At 35.4% G+C, this 14,228-nt stretch overlaps 1 protein-coding gene across 1 annotated transcript in view; it reads right to left on the bottom strand.

The window, feature by feature from the left end:
* ARHGAP15 (Rho GTPase activating protein 15) overlaps positions 1-14,228 on the bottom strand; it is a 588,861-nt gene that overhangs the window by 95,431 nt on the left and 479,202 nt on the right. The window lies entirely within an intron of this gene.

Genomic DNA, 14,228 nt, shown 5'->3' on the forward strand with positions numbered 1-14,228 from the left:
ATTGCCAAATAAATCTGACTAGGACAGACAACTACTTCAGATCTCCCAGGATCCCTAGGAGTGAAGATGCTTCTGAAGGATATCCTTCACCATACCTTTCTCAGTTGTGAACCATGGAAGACAATGGGTAAATGAGATTTTCCCAGAAAGTAGAATCAAGAGCTGTCGGACTGGTTGGCTCAGAAAGTCGCTCCACAGCTAGTGCATGGAACTCACACTCTTCTTCCTCAGGAGAATGTCACGTATTCTATGGAGCAAGAACTACCATATGTTCTCCATTGTTCACATTTACAAATAGAAATGTTAGTTGTAGTTAACCCTTCTTTCCCTACTCTTGAATAGTTAAGTGCTTTGGTGGCAGATAACTGTCTGTTAGAGAAGTTACATTATACCTGAAAAAGAAAATTGAGCACAAAGCTCAGATTCCTGGAACCAGCTCTTGCTGGTTGCTGTATGAAGCTCTGGAGAGGAGTGAGTGGTTTCAAACAGGTATAAAAACTTCAAAGGTAATAGAAGAGGCATGTGAGTGTTGAGTTAATGAGTTGGACTGGAGATACCCATTGACTGCCTATCTTGAGTTGATCCTCCTCTCCTTCTTCTAAACAGAATAGTATTGTACAGGGATCTATTATATGACTCACCATTAGCAGATCCCAGTCTTTGACCTGGGATTCAACCTTGCTTAATCCAATGCAATGTACTTTTCCTGGCTATATTAAGAAATACATGTGTGATGTAATTCAAATAAATTCAGTGAAAGGAAACTGTTGCTCAGATTTCTGGCAAACATGCTCCTCTACTTCTCACCAGAGATAACAGAGGAAAGACATGGTTTGTGTTGCTACTGAGGGTCGTCCTGCACAGTGAGGGCAATTAGCATTAGGATGAAGCCAGCCTTGTGCGTGGCAGCACAGCTTTTGAATGGGCCTGGGTCTGTGATTCCATCTTTGAATCCTTGTATCAACAAATCCTTTAATTCGGCCTATCTCAAGTAACCCTTTCTAGTGACATGAGCCAGTAGATTATTGCTTTGAGCTGATTTTCACTTACTGCAGCCAAATATAATTCAGCTGATATAGTATTTGATAGTAACATAAGGATATTTAAATTACTCTAATTTATAGTAGAGAATAGAGAGTACAGGCTTCTGAGCCAAATACACCTGAAATTCCACCCTGCTTTGTCCATTACTCCAATTGTTGTCTTCTCTGAACTCTGGTCTTTATATTGGTACTTATTAACCTACCTTATAAGATAGCTATAGAGAGTAAATGATATAACACACATAAAATTCCTGTCATGAAGTAGATGCTCAATAATTACATCCATTGTTTTAGTGGCTAGAGGGGGGAAAAATTGTTTAAGATCCCTTGGTGAAAATTACTATATAGGAAGATGGCTCAAGAGGAAAAGGACACTCTAAAAAAGGGAATTCTGAGAAGACAATTGCAAATGATTCTGATGAGAAAGGACAGGAATAGTTAGCTAAAGGAACTGATGTGACTGCCCAGGGATATGTTCCACAAACTCAGATACTTCCCCCCAAAAATGTATATTGAAAGAGAGAAGAAAAATCTTACAACTAAGAATGGATATGTAAAAGAGAAGCGTCCAACTAACAGAATGGGCTCAGAAGAGTGGAGGCATTGAAAGAAAATCAACTTAAAAAAAGACTCATAATTATGTCCAGTGCCACAATAAGAAGAAGAAATCAATGAAACACATGTAGAAACTTGATGATGTTGGAGATGATAAAGAGGAAATAAGATTGCTAAAAAGCTGAACTGAGCAGCAAGAAATATAATATGCACAATATAGATGGGATGACCAAAGAGCAAAATAATAGTCTACCCATTTTTAAGGTAAATGTTAGTCCTAGGAAATTTTAAATTATACTTTGAAACACTGCAGGCCATGTTGACTTGATTGCTACCTCGTTATGAAAAATATAATAAAATAAAATATCTGATAAATTAGATTCCCATCAACCTGAATTAGTGATAAATTTCAGAGAGAAGTCTTGGCAGTACTGAAGGATAACTGTTCTTTATCCTGAGATATGTATTAGCAACACACTATTTTTCTATATAAGCATAGTATTCACAGTTTACTTCAGGGCACAGAAACTGCTTTTAACAAACTTTGATCAACTTTAAATTCTAAAAATATTTATTAGTGATTATGTTCATGGCTAATACTCCTGACACACACACACACACACACACACACACGAAAATATGTCCTAAGTTCTCTTGTCTGTGAGAAATAAAAATCGAGGGGTGGCTTTGGTTATCAAGGTTAAACTCAGGTCTGACCCAGTTAAATCTCCTAGAGAGGAGGAGAAGTACTCTGACTCCAATAGGCCAGGGGAGAACACTGCTTTTCCACCAAGGAGGTCTTTGGAAATAATTCACCTTCAGGTGAACTGCTTTTAGAAAGTACTTTTCAGTTACCTGCCCCCAGAGTGAAGTTCGAAAGAAAAGGGAGTAGAATGTTCTCAATCAAGATCTCTGGGCTGTGGTGTTTTCTACCACTAGAGAGTAGCTTGATTCCGAACATTATCACCTTCAGGAATAGGAAACAGTCATTTCTTTACCCAGACAGGCTTTTAATCTTGGAACAAGAGGCCTAGAAAGCTATTCTCACAGAAGGCTTTTCTTGCTTTTAAAAACACAATCAAATTGGTTCCAGTGGAGTGGAATATAAGGAAGTGCACCTTTTCTACTTCTACACAAGTAATTGGACTAGCCTAATTAGATTGCCCAAGTGTTTAGATACCACGGTGATGGGCACTTTATAAATACTGTATATAGCTAAACTGGGAGTATCCCTTGTGACAGTAATAGCCATACAGTTAGCTCTGATAGGTTAGCAAGATAAAAGCCAAATGCTTTTGCTATATTCCATAATATTTATTGATAGTTATTTATGTTGACACTTTCAGCCATTTGTGGTATCTTTTTACCCTAGACCTGTGGGTATTGTGGTCAAAGATGACTTCTGCAGACAAAGACATCATCTTGTATGCAAGGTAAGCATCATTGTGGATTCCAACACAATAACTAAGAAAACTATTATAACTTATAAACAACTGCCATCCAGAAATCAAGCTGCACTTAATCAGTTCAGAATTAGAACATGCTTAAACCAGACCTACAGTGAGTGAAAAACCACATATTGCATAGAAATTAATGGTCTTTGGTCCAAGAAGAAAACCAAATGATATTCTCCAGTTGTTAAAATAAATACAGAAAATAGCCATACTGAATGCTGAGTTGCTTTGCTTTTCTTCTCAAACTTTTTCCTGCTTTACCTCAACGAGAATGACTACAGGGAAAGACAATGAAACTGCTGATTTTATATAAGCAGGAAGAAATGGATTCATATTTTCAGTCTATGTACTTACTGCTTCCAAGCCGGATGGTAAGTTATGATTTTTTTTAGAGGTTTGGAAAGTCTTTCTTACCACTAGGCAGTGACATAGTATGACCGGGCAATGATATATGAAAGCTAAAACCCTTGCTCCTAAAATCAACTCTTTACTAAGTGGAAGAAAGGGAAATTAACACTTTACAATGCCAGGCTTTATGACAGAAAGTACACAGCTGATGTTATCAATGCTTACAATAACATTTACAATAACTCTATCATCTGGGTAACATGCCCATTTTAAAGATGAGAACATTGACATGCTGGGCATTGGTTGCTTGCCACACAATGTCTCATAGTATGCGGTAAGGCCCACATTTGAACCCAAGTTGGCCTGATCACAAGGCCCATCCTCTTCCCATAACATCATATTTTATTTTTTTCCTTAAAATGCTGCCTTAGGGAAATATGTTACTACCTTAACCATGAGTTTTTCAGAATTCTTATTCTAAATTTTGATTGTGCTTTTGGCCTTACAGTTAATTAATGAATTAATGAGCACACCATTGGATAATATCAAAATATAGATGGAGATAACACAGTAAGGTGGGAAAAAACCAGATTTAGAATAAAAACACCTGAGTTCAAATCTTGAGGTTGACAAATTCAACTTGTGACACTAGAAATGTCATTTAACCTCTCCGAGTCTTAATTTATTTATCAAAATAACAAGTGTTCCTATAATAGTCATTCCCAGAGTGGGAAGCAAAAAGAGAGAAAGCGAGAGAGAGAAATTTTAAAATGCTTCTGGGAAGTAGGTGATATATTTTAGAATATTTTTATTGATATAACATCAAAGTATTTTATACTTAACAGATGTTTCACTTGTTGGGAAATTGTTATATGAATCCATTGAACCTACTTAGGTTGAATCAGTGCTATATAGATAATGAAATCTGTATGTATATTATGCTTTTCTCACCTCTTTTTAAAGTAAGCTATGGCAACCTCATTGAGAATGATTTCAAGAAAAAAGAATCAAAGTGCTGTTTTATATAGGTAACAACTGGGTACCTGTCTTTTTGAAATGTGTAAAGTTTTTTTCTTATTCAATTATTTTTAAATTTCCTTAATGGCACATATCTAACAAATTACCCAAATTACTGAGAATCTGTTCTGCTTCCTTTTGTCTCTCATTCTCTATGTCGAGTTTCCCCTCATTCTCTCCTGTAAGTATTCAAATGAATTTTATAAGTTCTACTCCCCAGATAGTCCTCAGATAAACAAGGGCTCCTGAACTCTCTAGCCCCAGTCTTCCTTAGTCTACTACCTTCCATGCCCTAAATATAATGTCACACCGCAAATCTCAATATGTCATGCACTTGTATAAAATCTTCCGTGGATTTGGAGTTCCCTAAAGATAGAAACCAGATTCCATAATAAATCATAGAAAAACTTTCCGAACGTGGTAAGTAACTATGTTAATTCATCCATAACACGTTCAGAAGGTAACTTTTGAGCACCTACTATGTGCCAGCTACTATGCTGTGTTCTAGTGCTATGGAAGTAAATAAAACAGTTGTTAAATAACTACTTTCCCCAAACTATATACAGAAAATTAATATAAGTATTATAAATGAGGGAAAGGATTAGGGTTAGAAGATGCTAACCCAGTCTGGGGGAACATTTATTACTACCTGAGGATGTCTTATTTCTTACCTCTTTTATTTCACATTTCTCAAAGTCTAATCAGTTTCCTAAATATTTGTATTCCCTTTGAGGCATCCTTCCTTTGTCCCTTAGAATTATCTTGAAAAAAAATCATGGAAGATACTAATTACTAAAATCAGGAATGAGAGAGGTGACATCACTATAGATTCTACAGACACTAAAAGAACAATAAAAAAACATTATGGAAAAATTTATTCCAATATACTTAACAAATTAGAGGAAATAGAGAAATTCCTTAAAAGACAAAATCTACTAACACTCACTGAAGAAAAAGTGGATAACCTGAATAGTTCTGTATCTAGCAAAGAAGTTGAATTTTTAGTCAAAACTTTCTCACAAAATTGAAGATAAAGAACACGTCTCAATCATTCTATTAGGGCCAGCATTATGCTGATAGTGAACAACAAAACCATACAAATGTATCACAAGGGGAAAAAACTTAAGGAATGAACATAGATGCAAAAATTTAAACATAAGTTTTGGAAATGAAAGACAATAATATATAAAAAGATAATAGATCATGAACAAGTGGGGTTTGGTCCAGGAATGCATGTTTGGTTTAGTTTTTGAAAAATCGATCAATGTAATTAATTATATTAACAAACTGAAAAAGAAAAACTATATGATCATCTCAATAGGTTCAGAAAACTTCTGGCAAAATTCACCATCTACTCTAACAAAAACTCTCAGGAACTGTGGATAGAAGAGAAGGAAAAACCTATAGCTGGCATCACACTTAATGGTGAAAGAGTAAATGATTTCTATCTAAAGAAAGCAAAGAGACAAAGATGTCCACGCTCATTATTTCTATTTAACATTGTACTGGAAATTTTAGTCTGTGCAATGAAGCAAGAAAAAGAAATAAAATGCATCCAGTAAGAAAAAAAAAAACTAATACTGTTTTCGTTCAAAGATGACATAATCATGTATGTAGAAAATTCGATGATGTGCCAAAAAAACATCAGAACCAATAGTTTAGTATTACAATGTTCTAGAATATAAAACAAAACACAATATCAATTGTATTTCTATACAGAAGCAATGAACAATCAGAAATTGAAATAAGAAATACTATTTATAATAACAATGAAATATTAAATACTAGGATAAATCTGACAAAAGATGCATAAAATACGTATAATGAAAATTGTAAAACATTGCTGAGAGAAATTAAAGAAGATTTAAATAAATGATGAGATATAATTTGTTCATCTGTTAGAAGACCCCATATTGTTAAAATATCACTTCTTCCCAAATTGATCTATAGGTTCAATTCAAAGTCAATCAAAAGCTCAGCTGGTCTTTTTTTTTTTTTTTTTTTTGGACGGGGTTTTAAATTGACAAGATGATTCTAAAAATCATGTGGAAATATAAAAGGACCTATAACAGGGGTCAGTAAACTATGACCTGCAGTACACTTCCAGCCTGTTGCGTGCTTTTGTAAATAAAGTTTTATTGAAACACAGCTATGTCCATTTGTTTAAATATTGCCTATGACTAATTTTTCATTGCAATGGCAGAGTTGAACACTTACAAAAGAGACTCTATGGCCTGCAAACCTTAAACTGTTATTCTCTGTCCCTTTAGAGAAAAAAAAAATGTGTGCTGTCCCCTAAATTAGAACAGTGAAAACAAGTTTGAAAAGAATGAAGTTGGAAGACTAACATTACCTGATCTTAAGATTCATTATAATATGCAACAATGAATCATGGAACACTACATCAAAAACTAATGATGTACTATATGGTGACTAACATAACATAATTAAAAAAAAAAAGACTTATTATAAATTTACAGTAATAAAGAAAGTGTGGTCCTGGCATTGAATTAGATAAGTAGATCAATGAATCAAAGTGAATAGTCCCAAAATAAATCTACTGTTACATGAACAACAGCCTATTGACAAAGGTGAAAAGGCAACTGAGTGGAAAAGGGTAGTCTTAAAGATTGCTGGAAAAATTGGATATCTGCGTGTAAAAAGGAGTGGACTTAGATTCATACCTCTCAACTTTACACAAAAAAGAATTCAAAATGGATCATCGATCTAATGTAAAATCTAAAACCATAACACTTCTGAAAGATAACATAGGAGAAAATCTTTGTGACATGAGGTAAGGCAAAAATTTCTTAGATATGACACCAAAAACATCCATAAATGAAAAAAAATTATAGATCGAATTTCATCAAAATTAAGAGCTTTTTTTTTTTTGGATATTCACTGTTAGAAGAAGGAACCAAGAAGACACAAACTAGGAGAAAATATTTCCAAAGCATATCTGAGAGAAGGCTCATATCCAGAATATATAAATAAGCCTCAAAACTCTTATCATAAAACAAACAACGCAATAAAAAAATGAGAAAAAATTTGAACATACACTTCACCAAAGAAGACATAATGATGGCCAATAAGCACATAAAAAGATGCCCAACATTACTGGCATGCAATAAAGGGAAATGAAAATAAAAACCACAAGGAGATACTTCTACAAACCTATTAGGATGGCCAAAATTAAAAAGACTGGCCTCCTCAAATGTTGATAAGGATGTGAGAAAATTGCAACTCTCATATACTGCTGGTGAGAATGAAAAACAAAAAATAACTACTCTGAAATACAGTTTGGCAGTTAATTATAAAGTTAGAAAGATATACATCGAGGGGTGCCTGGTTGTCTCAGTCAGTAGAGCATGCAACTCCTGATCTGAGGGTTGTGGATTCGAGCCTCATGTTGGGTGTAGAGATTACTTAAAAACGAAACCTTAAAAAAAAAAAAAAAAAGATATACATCCACCACCTGAACTAGTCATTCCAGTCCTAGATATTTACACAAGAGAAATGAAAGCATAGGTCCATACAAAGGCTTATACACAGATGTTCATAACAGCTTCATTTGTAATAACCAAAAACTGGACAATCCAAATGTCTATCAACAGTAAATTGATAAGTGAATTGTGATATAGCCATGCAGTAGAATACTACCCAGCAATAAGAAGGAATAAACCTTCAATATACACAACTTTGATAAATTGTCAAGTAATTGTTTGCATGAAATGAACCAGACAGAAAAAAAGAATACCTACTATATAATTCTACTTATACAGTGCTCCAGAAAATGCAAATTAATCTATAATGATGGAAAGCAAATCATTTGTTATGGGGGAGGGGTACCATGGGTGGAGGGAGGGAATTCTAAAGGGGCATGGAAAAACTTTTTGGGGTGAAAGATAAGCTCATGATTTTGATTATGATGATGATTTAACACTGTATACATAGGTCAAATTTTGTCAAACTTATCAAATTGTATACTAAATTTGTACACTAAATTATACATTAGTCCAGCTGGAAAAAATCCATAACAATTGTTCTAATACTGAGCACTTTTACTTTTAATTACATAGCTTTAATCAAAAACATACAACAGCAGCAAATAAACTTAAATGTTCCCTGGTCTTCCTCTGGATAAAACCAGGAAACATATATTGCAGTGAATCCATTGCATTTGACTTTTTCTCTTGGGGACAAGACATAAGTAATTGATGGTTTTGAGTATCTAAAATCTACTTAGAGCATTGAGACATGGGGTTTTCCTCCAAAAGTCCTCCAGGCCACCATGGAAAATTATCTCTAGTTTAGCAAAATGGACAACATATGGGAATGTGCTGATTTGGGGGAAAATGAGCCATGAGATGAGTGCCATGTAAACATACTCTGGAGTTAATTTTGAAGATAATATTCTAAGGGTTTTGGTAATAAAATAATAACTAATTAGAATTCCAAACTGACATTATAGAGAGGTACACTAACTGCTAGCATATAGGTATGACAAATTAAGGCAAGAATTTAATTTTGGGGGCGCCTGGGTGGCTCAGTCGTTAAGCGCCTGCCTTCGGCTCAGGTCATGATCCCAGCGTCCTGGGATCGAGCCCCGCATCGGGCTCCCTGCTCGGCGGGAAGCCTGCTTCTCCCTCCTCCACTCCCCCTGCTTGTGTTCCTCTCTCACTGTGTCTCTCTCTGTCAAATAAATAAATAAAATCTTAAAAAAAAAAAAAGAATTTAATTTTGTTACCAGTACTATAGAAATCCTCATCAACAAAAAATGAGTTGTATCGGCAATCAGGATTTGCTACATAAAAAGATCGTTAAGTTTACCTTCCTTGAAACAAGGCAAGTGTGCTTTCCTGTTTCATTCATTTGACTATGCTCTTGAGCTAGACAATGCTTATTAAGTAGAGTACATAAGACTATGGGAAAGTCAGGCAAAAACCTTGACTTAATTCACCAGGGAACTCCAAACATCTGAGGAAGGCACTGTAAGGAATAACACCACAAAACTGTAGAACTTTAGAGCAGGAAGAGATGGTTAGAGATTACTTTGTTCAATAACCTCAAATATGAAATCTGAGAGGACAGAGGACTTGTTTGATGTGCTGAAGCTAAATTGAGCCTAAACGAGGAGAACTTAAATCACTTATGAGCCTGCTTTGTTCTTGGTAAACCATACTTGCCCTCTGTTATCCATAGTACCATCCAATGTAGGTGAAAAAAGGACCCGCTGAAATTTTATATTATTTTGGAAAAAAAAAAAATTCTGTGCAGAAACATCCTTGATTCCCCAGTCCATCAGGACCTACGGTTAGGGAACATTTTCAGAATTGCTACAGATATAAATTAGTTTCTGATCTTTTTTTTTCCCCCTCAAGGTACTAATTGAATATTTAGATTACTGAATGAATTTAAAAGAAGAGGGAAAGAGCCCAAATGATGTGAAACTGGGAGTTAAGCAATAATTTACAATCTTGGAAAATATTTATTATTTTTAGTAAAAAAAAAATTGTTTTGACCAAAGTGCTTATTCTTGATTTATTCTGGCAGTCCCTGAAGTATGATGTACTTTATAGGAGTGGGCATTTCACCGCTACAATTCATGGTAGTTTTTCAGTTCCTTCCTATCTGTAAAATGGGTATAACCTTGAGTTCTAGTGTCCCAAAGTGACCAATTCTTAGACTGCCCAATTTGGTATTTCAACAGTATTGGTATGCATGCAGGATATTGTCATTTTCATTTCCTTGTATTAAAGGGCACATGTTTATTCGATACCTTCCTTATTCAATGACTGTGGAAAACAGACTACATCTGCCGGAGAGCAAACATTGTTTCTTCTCTCCAGATGTCTGCTTTTTCTCCCAGAAGTTGGAGAGCATTGGACAAGCAATAACAGATGATGAACACATGCATAACTACAAATGGGCAAGCTGATTGTTTTCAAAATTGGTATAAACATTTGCTCTTGGGTTGAGATTTAGCCCATAGCAAATCTTTACATTTGCGTTATAAACTCTCAACTAAAAAAAAAATGTTTATAATGGAAGTGCTGACAATGTGAAAATTCAGTCATGGTCAGGAAAGCAGTTTTGTTTAAAAATGCCATTTTGCACTTCCGTATTTACTTCCTAACCAGTGCCTGAGATGTCAATTTCTTCAAACTTTTCTTTTCCAGTCCAAAGGAGAATTTGACAACTGTTTTGAAATGAACAAGATATCTGAATTTTAGCCTCTTGCTTCTTCAACAAATACCACTTAGAGTACAGAACCACATTGCTGGTTACTTAACTGGTTACACTGATGATGATGATGTTCATGATGATGAAGAATGAATGAATGAATGAATGAATGAATGAATGAATGAAACAGAAGAGAATTAAGCCTGTTGCTCAAGAATGGTTTTGCTTTTATACAATATTTGAAAAAGAAATGACAGCATTTATTAGGAAACACTTTGCGCTTTCTTACCTTGACTGCACCAAAATACAGTGAGTATGCTGACTAGAGGTTGTAAAGTAAGGTCAGAGAAATCCCTTGACTTGCTTGTAAGTCACTTGGTGTGGGACTAAATGTGAGGTTTTCACTGTGGGGTTGGTGTAGAAGTGACCCAGCAAGCTGGGTCAGTGTCCCTCCTATGTCTCCTTATGTTCATACAGACATGGCCCTGTCTTACATAACTGAATTGCAAAGACTGCCCTACTATTCACTCCCATAATGACAAAAAGGAATAAAAATAAAAATCAGAAATCTAAAGATTAAAAAAGTTGCTAACAACACATCTTTACAAGCAAGGGTTTTTCTTTGGACAACCATGATTGGGTGGAAATCCCAGTAATGTTGTATTTGATTACAGCCCATGGTGGGAACGTCTGCTATAACTTTGGATACAAGGCAGTTATTTTCACTTGAAAATTTAAAGCTATTATTTTTGATGATCTGGATTCTAACCTAGATTCTCACTTACTTGAAGGGGATTTGAAGTATTTTTATAGTAAATGGGGGGAAAGGAAAAAAAGATATCCCAAAGGCTTGGTGGATGTGAATAAGCAAAGACTCTTCTTGCCCACATCACCAGGTGGATCCGAACAAATCCAGTCCTACTCTCTTAGGTTCAGGCATGAGAAGAACAAATGCTTCTTGTCCCTGACATAAAAACACCCAGCAAATTTCTCTTTAAAATGTTAGTCTTTTGCAAGCAGATAAAAATATGTTAAAGTCTGAGTTCCCCTCAGCGGGCTACTAATACTTAGAACTTGCCCAATACTGTACTTGAACAATTAGGGCAATAATGTAAAATTTTAACATTTGTATTTTCCTGCATTCAAGCATACTCTAGGATACTCTGCTCACAAATAACTCAAATTAATGCATGAAAGGGGGCTGCAGCTCAGACAAAGAAACTGAGTAACAAGAAGTTATCCAAACATTAGGGAAGAATGTGGATTTTGCCTTTGTATTTTGTTTGTAAGCCTCAAATTATGTAAATGTTCAACCTTGCCCAAGGTTAAGAAGACTCCCACTGAGCTTATTAGTATATGTGGGGAACGATCTGGGTGGTGGAGTATCAATTCTCAGAGTGGATTGATATTCTGAGGATTAATACTCAGCTCTCTTGAGCTGCTAGATTTCTGGAATTATTTTGAAAAGAGTGTATACACCATCAGAATATAATGAAAAGGGCATGTGTGTGAAAATATGGAATCCATTCTCATTTTCCATATTAATGAGAAAAGTTAATTTACTTGGGACACAGACATTCAAGTGAAAGGCATACCTTGAATAAAATGGCACAATATAAATCTGAGATGGCTAGTTAATATTGCTAGTTATTTTGAATTTTTACTGTAATTAAACATTACATAAAAATGCTGTATATTTTTAAATGGAGTTAAAAGAGCTCTGATGGACAGAATAAGAGCGGAATTAAAGATTTTTTTTTTTCCCAAATGAGATCTTTTTGGCTCGTCCTCTTACAATTATTACTTGGAGTACTGGAATGTATTCTTTGTTTATAACTAAATGATTCCCATAAAGGTAACACTGTAGCACCACATAAAATAACTATAATAATTTATTGTAATTGAAGAAAAATGTGCTTGTGCAGAAATCACCTAACAACCACAGTTTTGGTGAATTCTTTCCATAATCGCTCGATCAGCACTGTAATGTGAGCAGATTCAAAATATACTTTCTAATAAGTGCTTGGCTTTTTTTTTTTTTTTCTTCCTTAACTACTTGGTGATATCCTAATTAACCATGCTCAATTGATTGCTTTCAAAATAAGAACTAAGAGCTTTCATCTAGTCAAGTGGAAGCCAATTCAACTCTTTTCCACTACAGCAATGATACATCTCACCCACACTCATACCCACACCCACACAGCCACATGTAGCATGTTAGTAATATCATATTCAGAGGCTTCTGGTGTGTGTCGGTGTAGCTTGGATTTTAGTGGGTCATTCTTCTTTTAATACTTACAAGAGTAAGTATGAATGTTCCCTTTTCATCGGCAGGTTGAAATTGTTTTTGGAATTTTTTTGTGTGATCATTTGACAAACTCTCACATCCAGCGAATGTGCTGTTTCGCTTGGAAAAGAGCAAGAAGTAAATGGGAGAAAACGAACTCAAATTGGGCAGAAGGAAACTGACCATTTCGCCTCTTATCCCAATTGCCTCTCTCTTGTTTCTTTTCAAGTCAAAATTAAACACATCAAATTTGGGTTGACAAAACACTTAAGCATTTGATTATGAGAATGTAGTAAGTAGCCAGAGAATCTTTGTGCATCGAGTTATTCTGCAGTAGAACGTAGGATTTTCAGATCCTCGTTACTGGGCATCACGTGAATACCGCTTCTCCAGCCGTGTGGATAAGTGACAGTAGACAATATGATACATAACTTAATGCTATACAGAGACCTGAAAAACTCTTTTCAGCGCATATAAATCTTTGCCCGGGCATTACACAATGGGAGTTTAAAATGTTACATGTAAATCATCCAGACTTAAGCTTCCTAGGAAACACAAACCATTCTCTAAAGACATAGGAGACCAGAACTTCAGAAGATGCTGTCTCACTGTGGGATGGCAGACAAGAGCGGCTCACGGACCACCCTGGTGAGCAGTAATCAACAATGCAGTGGCCCACTTTATAAAGGCGTCAGACAGTCTGTGAGCAAAAAGGCAGGGCCTCCAACTGAGATGGGGCCTGCTAATAAGTGGCTTCTAGTAAAAAGGAAAAAAAAAAAAAAGCCAGCTTTAACATAGGCAACAGGTCTTAGATCACAAAGTATTTATTTCTTTAGCGTTCTATCTCATTTTATATGGAACAACTCTGTCAAGAGTATCCTCTTGAAACCCCACGACCAGTGGAAGAGTATACCTTCACACTTCCTTGGCCTTTCGCATCTTTGTCTTGGTGGTGCACTTGCAAATGTCTCACCCCATGTCTGTTTCACCTGTGGATAGTGACTTCCACAACAGTGCACCATGTCAGGTTCATCCAACTGTCTCTAACTTTCAACAGAGTGCCTGCTCAAGAAGTCGTTCCGTATATATTTGGTGAGAAAGTCATTCAATTCCAGTTCTTTTCTTAGCAATCTGGACAAACCCCTTAGAATGTGTTTTAGTTTGTGTCCTGAGGTAACAAAGGGGAATAGTATGGCTTTAAACATTTCACAAAACATCAGCAAAAGAGATAATATATTTGAAAATATGTCTACAATATTTTTAAAAAAACATGTTTGCAAGGTGGGGGTTTGGGTATTTCTTGCAATATAAGCTGAATTGTCTAAATAATATAATTATTAT

The sequence above is a fragment of the Leptonychotes weddellii genome, chromosome 3 (assembly GCF_054177405.1).
Source record: "Leptonychotes weddellii isolate Sample4059 chromosome 3, ASM5417740v2, whole genome shotgun sequence".
In the NCBI taxonomy this organism is placed as follows: domain Eukaryota; kingdom Metazoa; phylum Chordata; class Mammalia; order Carnivora; family Phocidae; genus Leptonychotes; species Leptonychotes weddellii.